General features: G+C 42.3%; 1 long non-coding RNA gene across 1 annotated transcript; it reads right to left on the minus strand.

Moving 5' to 3' along the window:
- Positions 1 to 928: 928 nt before the first annotated feature.
- Positions 929 to 23,140, minus strand: LOC143689430 (uncharacterized). Its single transcript, XR_013178784.1, has 6 exons — positions 23,032 to 23,140; positions 21,349 to 21,437; positions 15,617 to 15,680; positions 14,744 to 14,824; positions 5,391 to 5,444; positions 929 to 1,011 (listed from the first exon to the last, which is right to left on the minus strand). It is a non-coding gene; the product is annotated as an uncharacterized LOC143689430 (long non-coding RNA).
- Positions 23,141 to 25,754: the final 2,614 nt, after the last annotated feature.

Here is a 25,754-nt window from a genome sequence, read left to right on the forward strand (position 1 = left end):
AAAATATGGCATAAAGCCAGGAAGCAGGGCCTATTTCTTCCTTTTCTGTCTCCTGTACCCAGGTGGTGGGTTGAATTATGTGTCCCAGCAAATACAGGCCCTTAATCTTAACCCACATTCCTGCAGGTGCATACCCACTGTAAACCTCTTGATGAACTTATTTTTAAAGAATCAAATGAGGGCAGATATTAATCTGGATTCCTGGAGGCCTTTAAGATGAGAACCTAGGAGGCACAGAGGCCAGAAAGAGAAGATATCGCCACATGACAGGAAGCAGATATACAAGCCAAGGGATCCCAAAGATGCTGGCAGCCAGCCTGCCAGATCACAACTGACCTCTGGAGGAAGCAAGCCTTCTAGCCTCTGAAACCAAGTACCAGTTCTTGTGGTTTAAGCCAACCCAAGGTGTGGGATTTGTGATTGCAACCAGGGAAACTAAGACACCCATGACATAGGACTCTTGCCCTTATTATTTAAGGCAAGGTTATAGAGGATTTGGAAAAGCCAGGCTTTCAATTCCTCTCCCCACCCCAAAAGCCACCAGAACCCTCATGCCCACCCCACCCCCCTGTGCACCTCGGGAGGCTCCCTCTGGACTTTGGAACTTGCCTTCACCACCTCTTTGGCAACCCTACCACTGCAAAAGGCAGAAACACAGCATCTCTGCACAGATGCCAGGAACAGAAGGGACAGGGTATGCATGCATGTCATTTAATTTTTTTTTAATTCTTCACAATAGTTTGTCCCAGCTCTAGAAATCCACCCTGTCTATTCTTCCATATGGGGAAGATACTACAGAGTCTCTGAAGAGGTGAGTGGAGTGAAAAGAGGAAGATTAAGACAGGGGCAACAGCCAAAGCACACTTACTCAAAAGCAAGATCTCCAAACAGCCCCCAGCCCAACACCACTCTCGGAATGGAATCAGCAGTACTCACCTATATCAAGATTTACTTCCTTTAAAAAATATCTTGCTACTTGACACGGTCTTGATCTGACTGGATTTTGCATACCTTTAAGAAAAAAGCAGGGCAGAGATGGTAATGACATTGAAAAGCACAAGTAGGATATGCTACGCAGCTGTGGTTGTTCAATTGTTTTAACTGCATGAAAGAAAAACATCTTATATCATGACTCAGTACACACACACACAAAACTGAAAGAAAAGTTTCATGGAAAAACAGTTACTTTTGCTACGCGTGTTGCAATCTGATATTTTGTATGTTACTTCCTCTCGTTTTTTTAAGAATTCTGAGCCACATACTGGATTTCATAGCTCATTACTGATGAGGTATTCTGCAGAAAATGCCAGGATATTGATTAGAATGGATTCCTTCCCAATTGCTATTTGAAAGCTATTGCATGGCATTTTTTTTTGACACAACATCTAGTTCACCAGTGCTGAGAGCACTTTCTTGCATGTGCTGGTATCAACACGGCAGCAGAATAAAGCTTCCCAGCAATATAGGTCACTGTGTCACAAAGAACCCATCTGTGGCATAGTGCCCAGGGAGTAAGCAAGGGGCCATGTCACCATGGAAACATGTCACTGGCCTCTGTGTTCTCTGCTTCAGTCACCATGACCTGGCGCCCTTTTAAAAGAGCCAGCCCTGGTAGATGACTAAGACATATGAGGGACAAAAATCCCAGCCAAGCCCTGATTCAGCGCCACCGAGGCATACCCGTAAATAAGAACAAAACAACAGCTCTCAGAAAAACAATCTAGAACACAGGCTGCCAGAGGCTACAGCCTGGAGGCTGCCTGCATTCCCATCAAATGCAAAGCTTATGCAGTAAAATCCAGCAAGTTAGAAGGAGTCCATCTCCCAGAGTTCAGGATCATTTAAAATAATGAGAGCCAAAAATCTCTAAAGAAAAAAAAAATATCAGGCTGTGTGGAATTCTAAGCCAAGATCTGTACACAGCCAGGGCCATGGCTGGTATTTCAAGGGGGCAGCGGTCCCCAGTTTCCTGAAGCCATCAACCAGCCACACTGCCAACTGTTGACCTGTGCTACCATGTTCTGTGCCCCAGCTACATGCAGGAACACGCGTGGTCTCTGCATTCACGGAGTGTTAGGTCCAGAGTGGGGGGAGATGAAGATTCATCTAATAACCATGCAAATGAATGTAAATTGCCAGCTATGGCACATGCTATGAAGAGAAGATGCAATGAGAGCTTGGGGTGGGGGTGGGGGGGTCTGCTGATCTAATGTGGGGGAATAGAAAAGGTGTCCTGAGGAAGGGTTGTCTGTGTTGGGGGGTCCAGAAGTGGGAAGGTGTTAACCAGGGAGGATGGTGGATATTCTTGGCAGAGGCCCAGCTGGTCCAAAGGCCCTGAGCTGTGGCCAATCAGAACATTCAAGAAACTAAAAAGAAGGCCAGATGTGCATTTCTCCACCCTATTCATGGTGGTGGTGGTGGTGATGGGCTGAGGGAGATGTTTTTAAATGAAGAAAGATAAACAGTGGAATGAGGCAAACGTGGAGAAATAGCCAGAGTCAAGTTTTTCAGAACATGACCTTTAAGTTGTCCTTGATGAGAATTTTGGTTTCTATCAACAGTAGAAAGCCACTGTAACACTTTGCAAGGAACTCCTCCCCCCTTCACATCTGTAAATAACCTAAAGGATGAGAGTGGCATTGACTACAAATATAAGTACAGTCCAAAGGTCAGGGAAGGGGGACATACCTGAGGAGAGGGCTATGTCAAAGCAGGGCTCCAGAGAGAATGCCGTGGGGGCCCCCAGAACAGAGGGGAGCACCTGGATCCACAGGCTGGGGTCCCACCACTGCAAGCCAGAGCTGCATGGCAGACCACACCCAGTCAAGAAGACAAAAATCACCAGCAAGCTCTGCTGAGCTTCCTTCTGTGAGGACATGTCTACTCTGTGCCTGTCTGACCCTGAGCCCAAGAGAGCTGTGGGGTTCTTCCTATTATTACTGGAGCCTGGGAAAAGGGCAGTCAGCTTCTCCTCTCTCCATCTTCATGGCAGTTGTTCCTGAGACACCAGAAGTGAAACCTTGCAAAGAAACCTCTGCTTTGCTTTTTTATTTTTTAACTTTTTTTTATTGTGTAGTATAACATATATACAAAGCAAAGAAGAGAAAAAGCAATAATTTTCAAAGCACTCTTCAAGTGGTTACAGGACAGATTCCAGAATTTGTCATGGGCTACCACATGAACCTCTCCTATTTTTCCTTCTAGCTGCTCCAGAATACAGGATGCTAGAGGGCTTAAACATTTTTTATCATCATAATTGACTTTTTTCCTTCTTTTTTGTGAACAATAACATATATACAAAAAAGCTATAAATTTCAAAGCACAGCACCACAATTAGTTGTAGAACATATGTCAGACTTTCACATGGATTACAGTTTCATAATTTTAGGTTTTTACTTCTAGCTGCTCTAAAATACTGGAGACTCAAAGAGGTATCAATTTAATGATTCAGCATTCATATTCAGTTGTTAAGTCCTATCTTTTATGTATAATTCCACCATCACTTTTGACCTTTCCATACCTCTCTTTGGGGTTGTTTGGGCTATGGCAATTCTAAATTTTTGCTATTGGAAGGGTCTGTCACTAATTTGTGGTAGAGGGGATGGAACTATCTGATGTTCTGGAGAGGCTTGGCTGGGTTTCAAGACTTATTTGGACCAGGGACCCATCTGGAGGTGGTAGGTTTCTGAAAAGTTACTCTAGTGCCTGGAATCCTTGTGGAATCTTAAATATTGCCCTAGGTGTTCTTTAGGATTGTCTGGAATGGTCCTGGTTGGGGGTTGGCAGGTTAGGTAGCAAGGTCTACCTGAAGCTTGCATAAGAGCAACCTCTAGAGTAACCTCTCAACTCTATTTGAACTCTCTCTGCCACTGATACTTTATTAATTACACTTCTTTTACCCCTTTTGGTCAGGATGGAATTGTTGATCACATGGTGCTAGGTCTGGATTCATCCCTGGGAGTCATCTTCCATGTTGCCAGGGAGACTTTCACCCCTGGATTTCATGGCCTATGTAGTGGGGAGGGCAATGATTTCAGTTTCTGCTTTGCTTTTGTTTATTTATTTTCCTTTCAGTAATAGGTTCCTAAAAATCCTCAGGGCAACACAGTTGGTTATAAAGGAAATGAAGGAGGGCCTTCATTGGGGTTTTTTGAAACTCAAGAGATACCCAAACCTCAAAGGGGTGTGAAATAAGCCCAACAGTTATAAGCCCATGTGACCTCGACGCGGTCACGGAGGCATCTCACTAAGGAGAAATGGGCAGCTCTTTCTCCACTGGCTCCATCACAGTTCCCTCCCTTCCAGGCCTCAGGAAGGGGCCTCTTCCTTCTCCTTAGACACAGACCTGCCTCATCGTGGGGGACCTCAGAGTTGCACTGTGTCCACAGAAAACCCTGAAGTACGTCAAGAAAAACAGGACAGAAGAGACACTCCATCAGAGAGTAAAAATCTGTCCATCCAGGATGAAAGCACTGAACAAAGCATGTGCTTCTTCCTCGACAGCTGATACCCCTTGATGGCTGTCAATGTCACTTGATCTGCTCAGATCTGCTCTTCCTGGAGTGTTACCGCCAGTTCCCTGCCCTCCCAGACATTCAAGTGAACTCTGAGAATGCTTCAGCAGAGATCTTTAATGGGATTTTAACAAAGTTGTTTATTCTGGGGACTTGATGAAGCTAAACCCCCTGGGAATTGAAAAACTCAGGAAGTAGGAGGGAGGGAAGCAGACAGAGGGAGGAGAAAAGTGACCAAGTTAAAGTACCAGAAGCCAGGAATTCCCACACTGGGTGGTGCAGCAGCAGCGGCTGGAGAAGATGCTAAAAATAGCAGTTTTCAGGAGTGATTACTACAGGTTCAAATTCAGTAGGTCTGGAGAGGGGACTGGGAATTTGCATTTTAATCAAGCACCCCAATGTGATTCTCAAGCAGCCCATCATCTCACTTACATTTGAGAATGTCAGCATCCCCAAATTCTTCTTGGATCACCAAGAAGTGGCATTTAACCTGAAAGAGCAGTGGCCCAGACTCCTACTTGTTCTAGCTGGTGGCATCAGTCATGAACTTAGCTTTTCTGAGCCTCATTTTCACCACGCATTTTTAAAGGGAAAGGGTGTAGCAATGTCTAATTCATAGGGTTCTGGGGAGGAGTAAATGAGATTAAATGACATGCAAGCATTTAGCATGGGACCTGCTCATTGTAAACATTTCCCTCCCTCCCTTCCTGCTTGCCTGCCTTCATTCCTCCTTCCTTCCTTCTGAACGTCACTCTCAAAGCTCTGCATTGCCTTTTCACTACTGAGTTACTAGATCAAATCCTCTAAATCACAGAGATGCCAGGAAATGGTGTTAAACATTCTAAAAGCAAATAAAAGAACCTTAATACTCCTTACCTCTAGCAGAAAGGGTCCAGGCACCCCCTTTACCAGGTTCTCGCGTCAACATGCCTAGAAGAAAATTAAGGAATTCACATCCTAGTTAACAAAGCAATTCTCTCCCCTCTAGCCTTTTACCTTTATCTCTCCCTGCCTGCCTTCTCCCCACTTGTATCTCCAACTCCCCATCAAAATTCCAACACAGAAGCCTTGACTCTTCTCAAACATCCAGACTAGACAGGGGAAATCCAGACAGTTCCAAATTGGCCAACACTTGACTTGAGAACAACTGTGTATGAACACAGTGATCTGGTCAAAAGTCACCTTTCTACTGCTGCTGACCTCCAGCCCCCACCCCCACCCCACATCCTGCCTCCCCCCAACCCCCCCAGAAACACATAGAGCTGTGACAGGGCCTAGTGCCCCCTTCTCGTGGCACTAGAGAGTCCTGGCCAGTCCTGGCATCTGAACTGTGTGTTCACAGAGCAACATGTGAGAACACTCGGAGCATTGACTGGAACATGCAGTGTTCACTGCATGTTAGTATCCCATGACATTGGTGTGGGAGCACAACTCTCCTCACTGGCACCTGCCACTGTAGGGGCTGAGGATGGAGGTCAGGGGAGGTGCTTGGGGGACACTGGATGGTTCAAAAAGGCCACTGCTAGATTTCATCATGCAATTTCCCATTGAAATCACGGTTTACAGCTTCTGGAGCAAGCCTAATGAAACAACATTTGCAATCTCCCAATCACTTTAAATAGATGAATCCACTTAATACTCTCCACCTTCACTTTCCCCCCCCCCCCCGCCCCCAGGAGGAAGTGAGCTACAATTTTAGGCGAAGAAACTGAGGCACAGGGGGCTTAAGTCACTTAAAACTCTAGTCACATGATAGAAGCTGGAAGAACCAAGCTGCAAACCCAGGACTGCTGCTGTCAGTGTTTTAAAGACAATGCTCTAATCAGACAGGTTCTTAAACTTTAGCAAGCTTCAGAATCATCTGAAGGTTTTTTAAAACACAAGTTTGTGATTCAGTAAAGTCTCAGATGGGGTTCCAGAATCCGCATTTTAATAAGTTCCCAGGTGGTGCTGATGCTGGTCCAGGGACCCTACTTAGAGACTTTTCACAGAAATGTTTTCAACCCCAGGCTGCACACTAGCATCACCAGGAAAACCTTTATTATTACCAATACCTAGAACTTTCACCCTAACTACTGTTTTGTTTATAAATAACAGTTTTATCAAGCTATAATTCAATTACCACAAGCAGCTTTTAGTATGTTCACAAAGTTGTACATAGGTCAGCACTCTCTAATTCCAAAACATTTTTTTATCATCCCAAATGAGAAACTCCATACTCATTAAGCAGCCCCTCACCAACTTCTCCTTCTTCCAGGCCCTGGCAACAACTAATTTGCTTTCTGTCTCTATGGCTTTGCCTATTCTGGACATTTCAAATAAATGGAATCAGGGCGGTAGGATGGTGGCTTAGTGGCAGAGTTCTTGCCTGCCACCTGGGTTCATTTCCTGGTGCCTGCCCATGAAAATTAATTAATTAAATTAATTAATTAAAATGGAATCATACAGTATGTGGTCTTTTGTGTCTGACATTGGTCACTGCTTTCAAGGTTTATCTGTATTGCAGCATGTATCAAAAGTTTATTCTTTTTATAGCCAAAAATAGTCCACTGTATGGATATACCACTTTCATTTATCAATCCTCAGTCAGGGGACTCTTGACTTGTTCCTACGTTTTAGCTATTGTGAATACTGTTGCTATGATGATTCATGTCCAAGCTTTTATGTTGGCCCAGGTTCTGGTTTAATTGGGTCTTGGGGCAGCCAGATCCATGGGTATTTTTGTAAAGCCCCCATGGGGGATGGCAGTGTGCAGTCAGGGTTGAGAAGAACTGTTTAGAAACTTCTTGCTCAGGCCTGCAAGGGAAGTTCAGTGGGAGAACTCTCCCCTGCCATGCAGGAGACCCCAGTTTGATTCCCAACTTATGTACTTCCCCCCCCCAAAATTCAACACATAGTGCTGCAATAACATGGTCACAAGGAACATGAATGAAATGTGACCCCCACCATACAGCATACAAAAAAAAAAACACAACTAGAACCTTATTGCTCAAACTGTGGTCCCTGGCCCTGCAGCACCAGCAGCCACTGGGAACACATTAGAAATAAAGGCTCTCTCTTGGCCAGCCCACAGCTACTGAGTTAGAACCCATATCTTATCATGACATTCAGGTATTCCATGTGCTCATTAAGGTTCGAGAAGAACATGTTTAAAGAGCTAGTCTGGCCTCTTATCTACCAAGCATAATATTATTCCTTTGACAAAATGTACAAAAAGCTCCATTTATTAGGACTGACTTTATGCCCTGCACAAAACTCCACATGAAATTTAGGGCAGAGAGGGTGGCATGTGAGTTTCCTGGAATGCCCAAGGTCTAGGACAGTGCATAACCCAGGTATGAGATAAAGACTCATTGAATCAAAACATCAGGGCACCTCTAGAGCCCTCTTGGAGCTTGCAGTGAGTCAGTACTCAGAAACAGGGAACACCAGCCCTGTGGGGGTGGCAACACCTAGAAACACACAGCATAAAGGAAGCTTCTGCATGGTGACTATCTAGGTCAGTTGCACGGATCCCCTGGGGTCTGGAGCGGGAAGAAAACTCTGAGTTTCTCTTACTGGGCTCTGTTTCCCCAGCAGTAGATCTCAGAATCAAGGCTTTCAACCCACATGCGTGGGTTGAAAAAAAAAAAAAAAGCACACAGGGCAATTCAGAGGCCCCCCTGCACCCATGGCAAGTGAAGCAAAAAACAGGAAGGAGCAAACCACTTCCAAGCCAGGAAACAAGACTAGGGTCTTGCAGTGCCAGCCAAAACCAATAAAATGCAGTGCCTATTTGACAGAGCTGGAAGCATGGCGTGCGAAATGGGTAGGAGCAGTAGAGGAAATGGGCATGCATCCCTCAGGTTAGAGCCCTTTAGAGTCAAAGGGGCTGGATTCTGTGTTCAGCTGATGCTCAGAAAATTTTCACCTTTAATAGAGGTATATTAATAGTGGTAGCACCAGCAGCTATATTTAGCCAATATTCATGTGCCTGGCAGAACTAAACTCTAAAAGGCGTGTGTCACCTGCCTATTTTATGGATGAAAAACAATACAATTGAGGCTTGAAGAGTTTAAGTGCTTTGTTCTAGGGTATATTGCTGGTAAACTAGAGTCAATTCAAACCCAAGTCCGTCTGCTTCTGAAGGTCACTCTAGCTTCCCCATGTTGCAATGTGTGCTTGCATTCCTGTCCTCCATTCTACAGATGAGAAGACTGAGGCCAGACAGCACCTCACACCTGGACCAAGGGCACACAGCTGGGTCAGACAAGTCACATCTTTTTTTCTTCATAAGAAGCAGGGATGTTTATGGGATAATGGTAGAACAAAAGATTCTGGAAATCTTAGTGGTAGAAACTGTAACAGGTAGTCTGGTCTAACTGAGATAGAGGTGTTAAGGGAAGGACTTGGGTTGACCTGTCCCTGTCACTTGTGCTCACAGTTAGGTCTTCAGGAGCACCCACAAGCAAGAGAAAGTGTTTTCTTTGATACGCCCCAGTTGGCCGAGTCAATGACTCAATAATTAAACTGACCTCTCTGCTAGCTGCCAGATGTGTCAAACAAACCTTCCTCCAAGGTTGTGGGGGTTTCTGCCTCTCTCCCCTCTCTTTACAATCTTGTTTTGGCATTGATCCTTGACTTCATCTACCAACTGACTCTCTCTCATGGGATAAAACAACATGTTGCAAAATAGCTAACTAATGCCTCTAAGTTGTTCTTTGGTAGGGGCCATGTCATTTCACTAAAGGATCTTCAAGGCTGAACCAAAGTCCTTCCAAATAGGACTTTACTGAGATGGTGCTGGTGTGCTCCTTTGGTAGCACCAGTTCCATCTGCCTGTTGATGGATCGCCAACATCACTCAACAATCCTCTCTTTTCACAGCTGCCAATTTACCCTGGCTGTGGGTTTCTGAGTTCTCTGCCTCTGGTCCCAGGGTCTGTGTCCAGCCTCTGCCCCAGCCTGGCATGCTCATCCTCCCTGAGGCATGTTTCCACCTTCCTGCTTCATCTCTTACTCAGGCCATGAGGTCTTTCCTCTACCTGAAGGGGTCTTCTACCCTCTAGTTCCCTCAGCAACAAGACTCACCCCCTCCTCTAGGATTTTATTTTCATCTCCCCTTTGGTCTCTATCATGACACAGAGAACCACACCTTATAAAAAATATGATTCAGTAAATGTTTTTTGAATGCTGTTCTGTGCTAGGAACTTCAGGGAACACAAAGATAAACAGAAATTAGTTTTTGCCCTTAGAGAGATCAGATCGAATTAGAGAGATAGATAAATAACATAAATGGACATAATAACACTATGTTGTGGTATACCGTGTTTTTTTTTCTTTGTTTCATGACTCCATCTACCAACTCCCTCATTTGTGAGAAAATTATCATTCAAATTAACTAACTAAATATGGCTAAGTTAGCCTGCAACAGGGAGCAGATAATTTCCACTAAAGGTAAATGGAAGAATTCCAAAAGCTTAGACTCCAAAAAAGTCTGGCAGTTCCTCAAAGAGTTGACCTAAGAATTTCAGTACTAGGTATATATTCAAGAGAATTGTCCACACAAAAATTTGTGTACAAATGTTCATAGGAGCAATGTCCATAAAAGGCAAAAAGGAGAAATAACCCATTGTTTCATCAACTGATGAATGGATAAACAAATGTGGTATATTCAGCCATAAAAAGGAACATAGCACTGTTACATGCTATAATGTATGTGGGGAGGTCTGGATATGCTGATTTTTCAGGGCCCCATGTGTATCATTTTTACCAGTCCCCAGATACCATAGGGGGCATATGATGAGGTAAAGATTCTCACAGACACTTTGATGGTTGTGGGAAAATTTATCAGATAAGGCATCACTTCTTCCTGTCATTTCTAGCATCACAGTATTTTATAACTCATCTTGTCCAGAAGATTTCAAAATATGTTCCTGTATGTCCAGGACTGAGGAGGCTTCTGGGACATAAGATTCTCAATGCTAAATCTGGGAAAGTCCTGGGCAGACTGGGACAATTGGTCACCCCTGCTCCTGAGGAACTGCAAGCAATAGATAAAGGATGTCCAGTCCACAATATCAGCTGGTTCCCACCTACAACCACAGCCTCTCTGTTGTATCTCTTTTCCATACTGGGATTTGCCAATACTTCTGCTTACAACTGAAAAAGATTTTGAAAAATGAGTGTCCAAGCCATCATTCTCCTGAAGTTTCTCATCAGCTGAAGTCCAGGAGTTTCAGAGACTCAGCATTTTGAGGGAGGAAAGGAGTCTAATGGGTACAATAGGTTCTCAGCATTGAGAGAGATACACAGGGCTTGGTGCTCTCAGTTTTTTGTTGGAGCCTGAAAGTGTTTTTTTTTAAACAAAAGCTATCTGGTGAGATCCAGGAGTGGACAATGCTGATACCCTGGATTGGAAAGGGCTGAATTCTTGACTGCATCCATCAGTACTGCTCTACCAATCAGCAAAGGAATCTCAAAGCAGAGAAGCTAGAACTGAAAGGAAAGATCTGAAATTTAACCCCTTTGAAACCTGAGAGCTGTATGGATAGTTTCTAAGACTCTATCCAGCTCCAACTTTCTGTGATCCTACACTTTGATGGTGTTCCCTCAAATAAACCTTGCTTCTCATTTCCAGAAGCATATTAAACTCACACTCAGGGTTAATCAGAAGGCCAAAAAGTATTAACTCTGTCCTCTACATTAGCCCTTGTGCTGGTTTGAGAGGATGTATGTCCCCTAGAAAAGCCATGTTTTAATCTAAATCCCATTTCATAAAGGCATAATAATCCCTATTCAACACTGTATGTTTGAAACTGTAATCAGAGCATCTCCCTGGAGATGTGATTTAATCAAGAGTGGTTGTTATACTGGATTAGGTGATGACATACCTCCACCCATTTGGGTGGGTCTTGATTAGTTTCTGAAGTCCTATGAAAAAGGAAACATTTTGGAGAGTGGGGATTCAGATAGAGCAAAGCAGAACAACATAGCCATGAGAAGCAGAGTCCACCAGCCAGCGACCTTTGGAGATGAAGAAGGAAAATACTTCCCAGGGAGCTTCATGAAACAGGAAGCCAGGAGAAGAAGCTGGCATATGATGTCATGTTCAGTGTGTGCCCTTCCAGATGAGAGAGGAATCCTGACTGTGTTCGCCATGTGCCTTCTCACTTGAGAGAGAAGCCCTGAACTTCATCAGCCTTCTTGAACTAAGGTATCTTTCCCTGGATGCCTTTGGTTGGACATTTCTATACACTTGTTGTAATTGGGACATTTTCTCAGCCTTAGAACCGTAAACTAGCAATTTATTAACTTCCCCTTTTTAAAATCCATTCTGTTTCTGGTATATTGCATTCCTGCAGCTAGCAAACTAGAACAGGTTTTGGTACCAGAGAGTGGGGTGCTGCTGCAGTTTGCAAATACCAAACATATAGGAATGGCTTTTTAAATGGATAAGGGGAGAATCTGGAGAAGTTGTGAGAAAACTGATAGAGAAGGCCTAGAATTTTGAAGAGACAGTTGTAGAAATGTGGACTCTAAAGAAACTTCTGATAAAGCCTTAGACAGAAATGAGCCATGTGTTATTATAGACCAGAAGGAAGACTAGCCTTGTTTTAAAATGGCAGATAACCTGGCAAAATTGACTAGTGGATTTGGCTGGAAGGTAGATTTTAAAATCCATGAACTTGGATGTTTAGCAGAAGAGATCTTCAAATCAAATGTGGAAAGTGCAGCCTGGTTTCTCCTCATAGCTTATAATGAAATGTGACAGGAGAGAGAGAAGCTGAAAACTGAACTTGTGGGTACAAAGAAACTAGAAATTGATGTCCTGGAAAATTCTGGGCTTCCAGGAAGGGAGACCCCAGAGAATAGTGCTTCACATGAGGATTTGACCAGATGTGGAACAAGTCAACCATTTCAGAGAAAGCCAGGATCAGACATGGAGTTATCCAGGAAGGATTTGTGGAAACTCCTTATGTCTGAGGGGCACAATCCAAGGCTACTACATAGAAAGCCAACGATAGTGCTGTGAGATCTGTATAAACAGAGCCACTGCCAGGCAGGACTGGGGGGTTCAGAGAAGGGACACATTGGAGGAAAAATAACTTCAGAGGCAAAACCATGGAGGCTGAGGTCTGAAGTCAAGAAGCCCTGGGCCAAGAGAGCAGACCCACCCAAGCCTGTGGAGAGGGTGAGTTTGTCCCAAAGGCACAGGGTGGGCCTTCCACCTCATTGCAGTGGAAGAGTCATGCTGCTTCAGGCCTTGGAGAGGGTGAAGTACATTCCTTGGGGTTTGGGGAGAACCTGACTGCCACCACATGGAGGGGTTGAGCATGTGCCCCAGAGATGGCAGAGAGCCTGTGTGCAGCCCTGATGCTTGGAGAGGGTGGAGCTGGGGAAAAGATGATCTCACCAATGTCCCCCAAGGTTGCATTCAGAGAAAGGCAGGTCTCTGTGTAAGCCCTTGGAAAGGGTGGGACTGCCGCTTTCAGAGACCCTGAGGATAAATGATTCTCAGACTTTGAAATCTAATGACTTTGCCCTGCAGGTTTTCAAAACTGTATGGGTCCAGTTACCCCTGTGTTCTTTCCTTCCTATGGAAATGCGTATATGTACCCCATGACAATTCCTCCTTTGTATGTTGACAGCAAATAACTTGCTATGAGTTTTCAAAGGTCCAGAGTAAATGGAGAAAATTTACCTTTGGACTGTTCATGCCTTCAACTAACTCTGATGAGACTTTGTACTGATTTTAATCTTGGATTAATCTTGTATTTGAAATGTTACCAGAATGGCTTAAGATTCTTTGATACTGTTATAGAACGAATGTATTTTGTATTGGGGAAAACGTCTTTTTTAAGGTCCAGAGGGTGAAATGTGATGGTTTGAAAGGATGCATGTCCCCTAGAAAAACCGTGTTTTAATCTAAATCCCATTTCATAAAGGTAGAAGAATCCCTATTCAATACTGTATGTTTGAAACTGTAATCATCTCCCTGGAGATGTGATTTAATCAAGAGTGTTTGTTATGCTGGATTAGGTGACAACATGTCTCTACCCATTTGGGTGGGTCTTGATTAGTTTCTGAAGTCCTACAAAAGAGGAAACATTTTGGAGAATGGGAGAGTCAGATAGAACAAAGCAGAACAATATAGCCACTAGAAGAAGCTTCACCAGCCAGCGACCTTTGGAGGTGGAGAAGGAAAATACTTCCCAGGGAGCTTCATGAAACAGGAAGCCAGGGGAAGCTAGCAGATGACACCATGTTCAGCATGTGCCTTTCCAGATGACAGAGAAACTCTGACTGTGTTCCCCATGTGCCCTTCCACTTGAGAGAGAAACCCTGAACTTCATTGGCCTTCTTGAACCAAGGTATCTTTCCCTGGATGCCTTTGGTTGGTTGGATACTTGTATAGACTTGTTGTAATTGGGACATTTTCTCGGCCTTAGAACTGTAAAATTGCAACTTATTAAATTCCCCTTTTAAAAAGCCATTCTGTTCCTGGTATATTGCATTCTGGAAGCTAGCAAACTAGAACATCCCTCAAGCAAACCAAGTGGGAATTTGGTAGACAGACAGTCCAGCCTCTCTGCCCATCAGTTGGGAAAATTTTGAGGCATGTTTTACTGTCTTCCAAAGTTCTCCAACAGAGCTGCATCTGGTATGGTTTATTTCTGCTCACCTCTTCACTCCCCTAGTAATATGTTCAGGGATTACATCCCAATTAAAATATATGCACTAAACTCATCATCTAAGGGTCTGCTTTGGAGGCCACCCAAACACTGGCATGGAAATGGACATAGCAATGCCAGAAAAAAGAAAAGAAAAGAAAGAAGGAAAGAGAGAAGAAGGGAAGGAAGGAGGGAAGAAAAAGAAACAGAGGGAAGAAGAAAAGAGCCATTCTATGAGACATGCCCAATGCAGAGCTCAGGACTTGTTGGACAATAGGGGTTGGCAATTTATCATGCTAGAGGTGTTTATTTCTCAAAATTTAATTGTCCTGAACAATGCATCAAGTGTATAATTTATGTAAATGTAATTAAAAGGCATGAATTAAAAGAAATGAATGTGCAGTCATTTATAAAACATAAAGGGTTCCATGTTTGATTTTTTTTGGTATGGTCAGGCACCCGGAATCAAACCCAGTTCTCTGGCATGGCAGGCAAGAACTCTGCCACTGAGCCACCATGGTCCGCCCTTCATGTTTGCTTTTTAAACCTTATGATTAAATGAATAAAAGCTACTTACTTAAAAAGGCCTGGTTCTCTACCCCACACTTCCAAAGATGTTTACAGGCAGCTGGTGTTGAAGTATGGAATGCCAACATGGCTTTTTTTTAATAAAAAAAAAACAAAACAAGAAAGGACATGGCATGTTAAATACCATTCATGTTTTCAGTTTTTCCTTCAGGTATTTACCTATGTATATGCAACCTCATACCAAACAGATGTGCATTTACACATGGTATGAATGTTCTTAAAGTGTTGTTGGAATGGTATCCCCTTCCCTCACACTTTGCAGACATCACTAATCTATCTAGGCCCTGTTTCTGATAAAAATCAGTCTCACAATTCTTCTCAACACTCCAGGTATTGACTACCCATTTATCAGAGCTGGATTCACCTAAAAACTTATTTGTATTCCTTGAGTAACTAGTCCTTGAGCCTAGTTACTAGGCCGAAGGGACTCTGCAAACTTCCACACCTAGTTTCAGTAATGACCTCCTGCCTTCACTGGTGAACCTAATCTATATCTGGCAACACTTAAGGACTTAAAAAAAAAACATTTGTTGGTATCTAGCTTTGTAAGTGTTCCTGACTTTTTTCTGAATGTTGGGAAATTATAGTGATAAGGGTGTTTTTATCTCAATGATATTCCAGTCTAATGTTTATACAAGGGTATATAGGCAGCATTGCTCACTGACTTTATTCTTAAGTCTTAGAGGTAATTTTTTTATTTAACTCAAATGTGTTCAGCATATAGCTTCCATTATCATCACAAATTTCAAAATCAGATTTTTTTGGCTACAATACTAATGGCACAGTTCATTATTGAATGGCTCTCATGCACACACCCTCACATGTGCACACACAACAGGTAGTTAGAAAAGAAGTATCTGACCTCCTTCTGGGTGCCAATCACATAAAATGTCTTTCCTTCAAACTTCAATTTGCAGACATCTGGCCTAAGAAAAGGAAATCTCTTTGGGTGAGAAGAAAAACAAATGGCAGTTAAACAAGGTACCTGGCTTTCCCATAGGAAAGACTGGAATCTGGCTGACTCACAAATAGGAGTTAGGCTGACACACAAATGCCAAGCAGACTGCAACATAACTAGATATTATCTTATCATTGGTGAAGGCCTAATGAGCAGCGAAGAGCCCCAGGTGAAATATACAGCATTTTTTTCCCCCAGGAGAGGATCCGTAGGCAACTCAGAATTACTTACTGCATTTTTTTACATTTAGCCTGCACATTTCTACTATAGCACTCTAGAGATTAATGTTCATGAGTGAGCATTAATGACCAAAACAATATGAACTGCCCAGCCCACTTGACAAAGTGGGAAGAAGGTGATTCTTTTCATTTTGGCTAATGAACTGATATGAATTCATAGTACCTTTCTCTCTCATTTCAAAACCATCTCCAAGAATCACATACACCACAGTGCAAAATTTTCACTCTTACCCTCCCCATTTAGAAAAGAACTCATTTATAAAAAGAAATAACTTATTATGTATTCAGATGCAAAAGAAATTGTGAGATCAATGTGAGGAATGACAAATTGTGTTCAAAAGAGTGGTTTTAGGGTTCATGCTAAGGAGCTGCTTGATAAAAACCTGCCTAAAATGTAACTCCAGGTCACTTCCTTGGTGGGAAGATAAATGTAAGGAGAAGGGAAAGAATTCTAGTTTTGTTTCTTTGGTCTAATTTCCATATAGTGATGTGTTGCCCCATGTGCTTTTTCAAGAAGAAAATGAGCAGTGAGATCACATTAAGCTCTTTTAATTTAGTTAAAAGGGTTAGTGCAAGGGACAATGTTCAGTGGAAGTTTTAAACACAAAACCCAGGTATGATTAATGTGGAGAGACGATATGTTTTGCTATCATGTACACAGTTGTTTTAAACACATGTGTCTAAGCAGAGACTTGGAGGGATGGAGTCAACCTCATCACCAAACCAGACACACCAATAAGATGTAGACAAGATGCAGAGCTCAGAAGCAAATAGTCCAGAGAATGTCCATCTCAACACTTCAGTGCTCCCAGGAAAAAGATGAGGCCCAAGGAGGGGAGAAACTGTCAACTAACCTGAACTTGAGACTTGTCATGTTCTATTTTAACTACTCCAGGGTTCAGGCAATTCAGAATCCTAAGGATCTAGCTCCCTTCAGTACCTGGAAGACTTTTATAGGATAGAGAAAATTCCCAAATTATGCATGTTCTCCTCCATCAGTAGGAATCTACAGGGATTCCTATTCTGTGGGGAACCTAATCTGAAATGGGCTGAAGGATTTTTAATAATTGGAGCTTCTCTGCAAGCTGCTGAAAATACAGAGAAAAAAACCAGATAATGGCACCACTTTATAGTTTACAAATCACAGCCTATCACAAAGCCCTCTCACATGAATTATTTCATTTGTTTCTTCCCCATCTACTTCCTTCCCTGTAAGGCAGCCAGATATTACTGATCCCCATTTTATGGATAAGTTAACAGACTCAGAGATGCCCAGAGGTTTATTAAAGGCAAATAAGAATTCTGAGAATGCTAATTTTGGAAGAAAAGAGCAAGAAGACACAGAGAGGGCTCAAAAGTATGAATTGAGTAAGAGGTAAATAGAGAGGGCAAGGAAGCTATTTAGAGAAATCAAGGATCTTAGAAAGGTAGGTGTGATCAGAGAAAGGAGAGGCAGGTGTATGGAGTGTAGTGTGGCATTAGCTGAAGGCTGCAAATCTAGTAGAGAAGGTTTGAAAGCAAGGCAGTTGCTAAAAAGAACGTGCTAAAAGGATAGTGGGGGAGGAGGGACTTGATAAAGAGGTGCTGGAAGAAATCCTGAAGGCAACAGAACCAAGAAACTGAGGTTCATGGAGATGCAAGAATGTGTTTCCTGCACAGAGTTGGGGGGAGTCAATTGTCTCATTGAGGAAGAGCTTCAGACTCAAAGGCTCAGACTGCAGGAGTCAGCCCACCACCCAGTGAGATGCATGGATGACAAACCTGTCAGGGGCTGTCCAGGAGGGATCTGAGTTAAGGTGTAAGTATGAGCAAGACTAAGCTTTTACAAAGTTCCAATGCATATGTGGCATTCAGCCTTTCTCATGCTTTACCAAAATCATTTTTCCCCTTGAATGGACATAATCCATCCCCCCATTTCTGTACTGAAGAACCTTTACTTTACTTTACAAAGAACTTTACTTCACAACCTAGAACTCACATTTCCTCAAGTCATGTGCTCATGCAGATTACCCCCTTCCGAGCCTAAAGAGGATGACTCTTGATTGGATCAACCCAGTCACATCTCATTCTTCTCCATAGGTATTGACTTAAGAAGAAGGGGCAAGAGGACTTCCGGAGAAGATGGCGGCTTAGTAAGACGTGCGGGTCTTAGTTCCTCCTCCAGAAAAGCAACTAAAGAAACAGAAACAATATGAAACAGCTCCCGGAGTCACGACAGAGACCAAAAAGACAGTGTACCCCATTCTGGAACAGCTGAACGGGCAGGGAGAATCTGCTGTGGTGAGATACCCAAGGGGCGCGCGTTTTCCCGGCCGGGTGGCTGGGGACTGGGGTCCCCTCCACGCACGTGGCTCCCCGGTCTGACTGGGAACGTTGGATAGCGGGGCCCTCCCGTCATGCTTGGCGTTTCGGGCCAGCTGGGCAATTAGGACCGGCACTCTCCCAAGCCGCGGCAGCCAGCGACCCCCGCCTCCACGCGCGGTTTCCCGGCCGACTGCCGTGCAGACAGACGAGCGCCACGAGCGCCACCTACTGGGCAGGAAAAGAAAAACAGAGCCCAGAGATTTCACAAAAAGCTTTCAACCAGCTGGGTCCCACACCCAGGGAAATCTGATCAAATGCCCAGACACCAGCAGAAAATAATGGATGACGCTCGGAAAATTGAAGATATGGCCCAGTCAAAGGAACAAACCAATAGTTCAAATGAGATACAGGAGCTGAGACAACTAATGCTGAATATACGAACAGAAATGGAAAAACTCTTCAAAAACCAAATCAATAAATTGAGGGAGGACATGAAGAAGACATGGGCTGAACAAAAAGAAGAAATAGAAAATCTGAAAAAACAAACACAGAACTTATGGGAGTGAAGGACAAAGAAGAAAAAATGGAAAAAACAATGGATACCTACAATGGTAGATCTAAAGAGACAGAAGCTACAATTAGTGAACTGGAGGATGGAACATCTGAATTCCAAAAAGAAACAGAAACTATAGGGAAAAGAATGGAAAAACTTGAGCAGGGGATCAGGGAACTGAATGACAATATGAAGCGCACAAATATACGTGTTGTGGGTGTCCCAGAAGGAGAAGAGAAGGGAAAAGGAGGAGAAAAACTAATGGAAGAAATTATCACTGAAAATTTCCCAACTCTTAAGAAAGACCTAAATTTGCAGATCCAAGAAGTGCAGCGCACCCCAAAGAGAATAGACCCAAATAGGCGTTCTCCAAGACACTTACTAGTTAGAATGTCAGAGGTCAAAGAGAAAGAGAAGATCTTGAAAGCAGCAAGAGAAAAACAATCCATCACATACAAGGGAAACCCAATAAGACTATGTGTAGATTTCTCAGCAGAAACCATGGAGGCTAGAAGACAGTGGGATGATATATTTAAATTACTAAAAGAGAAAAACTGCCAACCAAGACTCCTATATCCAGCAAAATTGTCCTTCAAAAATGAAGGAGAAATTAAAACACTTATAGACAAAAAGTCACTGAGAGAATTTGTGACCAAGAGACCAGCTCTGCAAGAAATACTAAAGGGAGCACTAGAGTCAGATACGAAAAGACAGAAGAGAGAGGTATGGAGTAAAGTGTAGAAAGAAGGAAAATCAGATATGATATATATAATACAAAAGCCAAAATGGTAGAGGAAAATATTATCCAAACAGTAATAATACTAAAAGTTAATGGACTGAATTTCCCAATCAAAAGACATAGAATGGCAGAATGGATTACGACCCAGCAATACCACTGCTAGGTATCTACTCAAGGGACTTAAGGGCAAAGACACAGATGGACATTTGCACACCAGTGTTTATAGCAGCATTATCTACAATTGCAAAGAGATGGAAACAGCCAAAATGTTCATCAACAGACGAGTGGCTAAACAAACTGTGGCGTATACCTACGATGGAATATTATGCAGCTTTAAGACAGACTAAATTTATGAAGCATGTAATAACATGGATGGACCTAGAGAACATTATGCTGAGTGAGTCTAGCCCAAAACTAAAGGACAAATACTGTAAGGTCCCACTGATGTGAACCGACATTCGAGAATCAGCTTGGAATATATCATTGGTAACAGAGACCAGCAGGAGTTAGAAACAGGGTAAGATAATGGGTAATTGGAGCTGAAGGGATACAGACTGTGCAACAGGACTAGGTACAAAAACTCAAAAATGGACAGCACAATAATACCTAAGTGTAATGTAACTAGGTTGGAACACTGAATGAAGCTGCACCTGAAATATGGTTTTTTGTTTGTTTGTTTGTGTGTTTGTATCTTTTGTTTTTGTTTTTTTTCTTTTTCCTTTTTATATATATATATTATTAGTATTATTATTTTAATTCTCTTCTCTATATTAACATTCTATATCTTTTTCTGCTGTTTTGCTAGTTCTTTTCCTAAATCGATGCAAATGTACTAAGAAATGATGATCATACATCTATGTGATGATACTAAGAATTACTGAGTGCATTTGTAGAATGGAATGATTTCTAAATGTTGTGTTAATTTCTTTTCTTTTTTTTGATTAATAAAAAAATTTAAAAAAAAAAAAAGAAGAAGAAGGGGCATGTGACCTAAGCCTGGCCAATTAGATATGCAGGAAATTCCTACAGAGCTTTGGAAAAAGTTGTCCTTGTTTTTAAGGAGACAATGGAGGGGGCTGCTCTCTGAAAGCCTTGGTTATACTATATACATTGAATGAAGAGGTGGTGGCCAGAACTACATTGCCATCTCCTGACCAAAGGCCTGGGGACAGAAGCCAATGCACTGAGATAGCAGCAAAGAAAATGGTGTTACTGGGCAGTGAAGTTAACTGCCCCCTGGGACTACCCTACTTCTGGAACCTTTGAGAGATGAGATAATCACTCCTCTTATTTGTAAGCCATTGTGAGTAAGCATTCCTGCAACTTTTAGACAAAAGCATCATCCCTGATGCACAGGGTAACAAAGTCTGAGAGTGAAAAGTATTTTACAGAATAGAAGACTATAAAGAATGAGGGACAAAGAGTAAGTCCTGGGGATATTGAGAAAACTTGTCCCTTCACCCCAGCCCTGACCCACAAGGTAGGTATCCTTTTGGTCAGAGCAGCAGAAGGTAGCAGGAGGAACCTCTGGACATATTCTTTCTGGAGGCTGAGCCCTGAGCCCGGGACACATCCCATATCTCCTGAGTCAAGCTGCCTCAGCTTGACAAACCCACTTTCCCATGACATAAAGGGCAAACTAAGCTGGGTTTCACTCACAGATGAGAAATCCCTTTATGATGAAATTCTGAGACAAAGGAACAGATACTAGGCATTCTACACGACATTTCCAAAGCAAGCCAAAAGAAACAAAACAAGATTAAGAGAAATAGCACACAGGTTTTCCAAAAAAAGCACTCACCATTTTATCAAATAGATTCTCTTATTTCCCTGGAATACCACAAAGCCTGCAGCAGTGAATCCTAAAAATGTTGTTGTGCCTGTTGAATCCTAAAAAAAGTAAAAATAAAGACCTATTTGGATTAGGGAAAAAAGAAAATAAACAATAAATGGTATGCTTATTTGCCTTCATACTAGTTTCAGGTTAATTCCAATGGTTCTAACAATAAACTAAGTTTCTGAGACCTAAGGGCAGAACTTCCAAAATTTGGGTGGAGGTCTGAGAATGCATGACTTTGAGTAACAGACCTTTCACCTGTCAAGGAACTCCTGGGAAAATACAGATTAATCCCAAACTATTCTGGCAACTTTCGAGTGTCTGCGGGGCTGCCTGAGCTCTCAGATCTGCCATGCAGTGTGGGTAAACTGTGCTTGGTGGTCATTAGCTCTCCAATGCAATGAAACCAAACCATGGATGCCTAATCTAATTTGACTCAATCTCGCACAAGTCTTCTGGCAATTTCCAAATAAAGATACGCCCAGAAAAGTCTATTTGCTTCCAGCCTAGAACAGAACAATGCAATATCTCATAGATAAATGACAGGAAAGTAACCAAAAACTAAATAACAATTACTTAATAAGATTAGTCTCTAAATCATGAATAAAATAACCAGAGAGGCCACATCTGTGCATAAAAACAATTTGCCAAATGGAATAATCTGATTTATACTATTACTAGGAAAGGACAGCTGACAAATATTCTAAAATAATTAGGTGGGCAGTAAAAGAAGTAGCTACCGACAAGCAGCACCACTTTTCTGCCTTCTTGAATGCTGAAATCATCTGGTAAATTTTAAAAAATAATAACATATTGTCCTCATCCCCAAGGAGTCTGATAGAATTGGTATGAGGTGTTTCCTGGGCATCAAGGTTTTATGAATCTCTCGAGGTATTTCATAAGTAGCCTATGTTGAGAATTATAGAACTAGTGATTTCTCAAATCTTATTAGCCATTCTCATCTGGGTAAAGAAATATTACAGTACAAATCAAAAACTTATTTTTAAGAGTTTGACTGATATAGCTTAGTTCAGACTTAGGATCGGTGTCTGGTTGGAACTTGGTTAGTTTAGGAAATGGAAAGGAGAACAATTTGCATAAAATCTGTCTGGAAAACATGTGCTTCATGCCTTGGGAACATATTAAAAAGGCAGATTCCCCAAAAGCACCCCCAGCAATTCTGAGTCATTTGTTGGGGGGTGAGGCAGGTGAGTTTGATGCAGATGGTCTGTATTTGGACACTCAGGAGAAATACTGACCATTAGATAATGAGTAAAGGAATTTTTAAAAAATAACCCTAACGCCAAAATAAAATTTGAAGTCTTTTTTTTTTTCTTCTACTTTCCCATTTTTTTGAGACTGCATTTCTGATAGACAGTGGTCTTGAAAGTCAATCTGTTTGGGTGCTGTTATTCTCAGGGATAAAACCATCCACTTGATGAATGAATCCATGTCTGACTTTAGGAAAATGTGGCTTCAAACAGCAATTAGTGAGCAATTAGAAGACTCCAGTGAAGGGAACAAACTGCCAAAACATGTCCCTGGCAGTACATTGTTGTCCCTGCCTGTGGGTCAGGCTGTGGAAATGTCCTAGAGGTGTCTACCAAGCTGAACGCTAATTTTCATTTTGTGCAAAACAATCATTACCTGGTGCCCTGCAGTGAAGGGTGGTTACCTTGCACAGGTGCAGATCCATCCCATAGGTTTCCAACATGTGAGCTCTCAGGGGCAAATTAAATTCAGCAACTGATGGGCTCTGGCCTCTAAAATCACAAAAGAAAAGTATAGGGAGTTCATAAGGAAAATGCTAGAAACACAGAGCCCTTTTGTTCAATAAAGTATAACGTTCTAAACTGAAGAAAGAGGAAAATCCCTACATAAATACTCAGCAGGGGGTGGGCCATGGTGGCTAGCAAGCAGAGTTCTCTTTTTTTTGCCTGCCCATGCAAAAAAAAAATAGTCATCAGGAAGACTGATGGCTATTTCTCAGCATGAGGAGTCTTTTACAAAAGGATCTGAGCTAAGGCTCCCTGGCTAATGGCTCCATAATAAAGTCATCCATAAAGCTGAGTTCTCCAATGATCCACACAGTTAATCAAGGTTATCGAGTTACCAATAAAATAGACGCTTGCAATTCAGTTTTAATATGAACTAAAGCTCAGCATCTCTTCTCTCCTGCTTAGTTAAGATTATCCAGCGTAAATGGCATTCCCTCCTGCTCAGCGTAGAAGATGAGTAATGATGTTATGCCATCAGCAAGCCTAAACAGAGCCACCAGGTAAGAACTGTCAACCATTCCATGGGAGAGCCCTGGTTTTTAAAGGAAACCTCAGGTCACTGCTGTCCTCCAAGATAGTAAACAAGGTCTTGCCCTCCGAAGAGGAGAAACAGAAAAGGCTACAAATATAGTTGGTGGTACAAAGCCTTTTCAGGGCTATTTCTAAACCAGGATTGCCCAGTATTTCAAAGACCCCACTTTGACTTTACATTAGCATCCTACACGTATCTTAGAGAATCTGAACCACCCCAGGATAATTATATAACACCTGCTCTCCACCCTAACGACCAAGAAGAGTTTCCCAAGGAAACCAAACCAACAGGAATTCACTTTTATTTTCAAAATGTAAAATTATATTACAGTATCAATCTTTCTCTACCCCAGTTCCTCCCCAGAAATGGATTGCTCCTGAAGCCAGCTAGAATCAGCACACCTATAAACCATATGCATTCACCCCAAAGCCTCTCAGAACCTTCTCTTTACCTTTAATATTCTGAAATTTCATTCTGTATGTCCAGGGAACCTCCTTATTTATGTGTCCTTTCAAACCAACAATTCCTATCTTTCTTTGACCATTTCTTTGATTCTTTTCTTTCCTTCCCTATCTCCTTTGCCACCCCCAGCCATCCCCTCAGTTCTCTCTTTTGAGACATCCTAGCAATAGATTATTTTGAAACTGCAAGGTCTAGCATACATATCTTTTAACATTTGTTTCAAACTTTGAATCTCTGCCTTTTATACTACATTCTGAGCTATTTTTTAATTCAAACTCCCAGTGTGCTAATTTATTCCTCAGCTGTGTGCATCTGCTTTCCATCTATTTTTTTAAATATCAATTAAATATTTCATTTCCAATATATCTATTTGGTTCTCTGAAATAGCAGCCTGTTCTTATTTTATGGACATAAATTCCTCTTATCCCTCTGAGGATGTCCACTCTCTCTCTTTTAAAGTCCAATCATGTTTGTTCCATTATTGCTGCTTCCTTGGTGAAGGTGGTTTTACTTACGGAGTCAGAGTCTCTCTTTCATTGAGTTGATGCTTCCTTAAGTTTTTGGTGATTTTTGGTGGTGCACCTATCTTTGTATCTAATGTATCTGTTTAATGCAGGAGCCTCCAGATATTGGAAGGAAAGGGGAGATGTGCCATGCAGAAAGGGCAATGTCAGTAGTATGATTTCTGCACTGAAGGCTCTACCTCCTCCAGCTACTGCCCACACCCAGGGTGCCTCCAATCCAAGCACCCACACTTAATGCTCTTGGTTAGGAGCAAACACTACTGCTGTCTATCGTTCAGCATAAAAGAACCAGGAAGAAGGGGCCAATGGTACCCAGCCACTCCATGTGCTGTTGCCCACTGTCTTAGCTTCCTGGGATGCTATGACAAATGCCACAAACTGGCTTTGGCTTTAACAATAAGAATTTATTGTCTCAGGGTTTCAGAGGCCAGAAGGCTTGATTCCTCCTAGTGTCAGCAGTGTTCTGGCTGGCTGGTAATCCTTGGGGTCCTTGGATTTCTATCACACCGAGATGTCCTCTCCTTTCTCTTCCAGTTCTGCTGAATTCTAGCTTCCAGCTCTTCTCCTTGGCTTTCTCTTCTACAAATCCTTCAGTAATAAGGATTTGGCTGGCCATACTGTTTTAGTTTATTAATGCTGCTGGAAATGCAATATACCAGAAATGGGTTGGCTTTCCTAAAGGGAATTTATTAAATTACAAATTTACAGTTTTAAGACCATGAAGATGTCCAAACTAAGGCATCCAGGGAAAGATACCTTGACTGAAGAAGGTCTGATGGTCCAGAACACCTCTTTTAGTTGAGAAGGCATGTGGGTGACATCTGCTGGTCTTGTGGCTTCTGGTTTTCTGAGAGCTTCCCCAGGCACACTTTCCTTCTGCATCTCTAAACATCTCTGTGTTGTCTCTGAAGCTTTTTTTCCAAGATGGTTCCCTCTTAAAGGACTCCAGTAAGCAACCCACCTTGCATGGGTAGAGATACATCTCCAGGGAAACAACTTAATCAAAAAGCTTCCATCCAGCAATATTGAATCAGGATTAAAGAACATGCTTTTTCTGGGGTACACAACAGTTTC

The sequence above is a fragment of the Tamandua tetradactyla genome, chromosome 7 (assembly GCF_023851605.1).
Source record: "Tamandua tetradactyla isolate mTamTet1 chromosome 7, mTamTet1.pri, whole genome shotgun sequence".
NCBI classification, from domain to species: domain Eukaryota; kingdom Metazoa; phylum Chordata; class Mammalia; order Pilosa; family Myrmecophagidae; genus Tamandua; species Tamandua tetradactyla.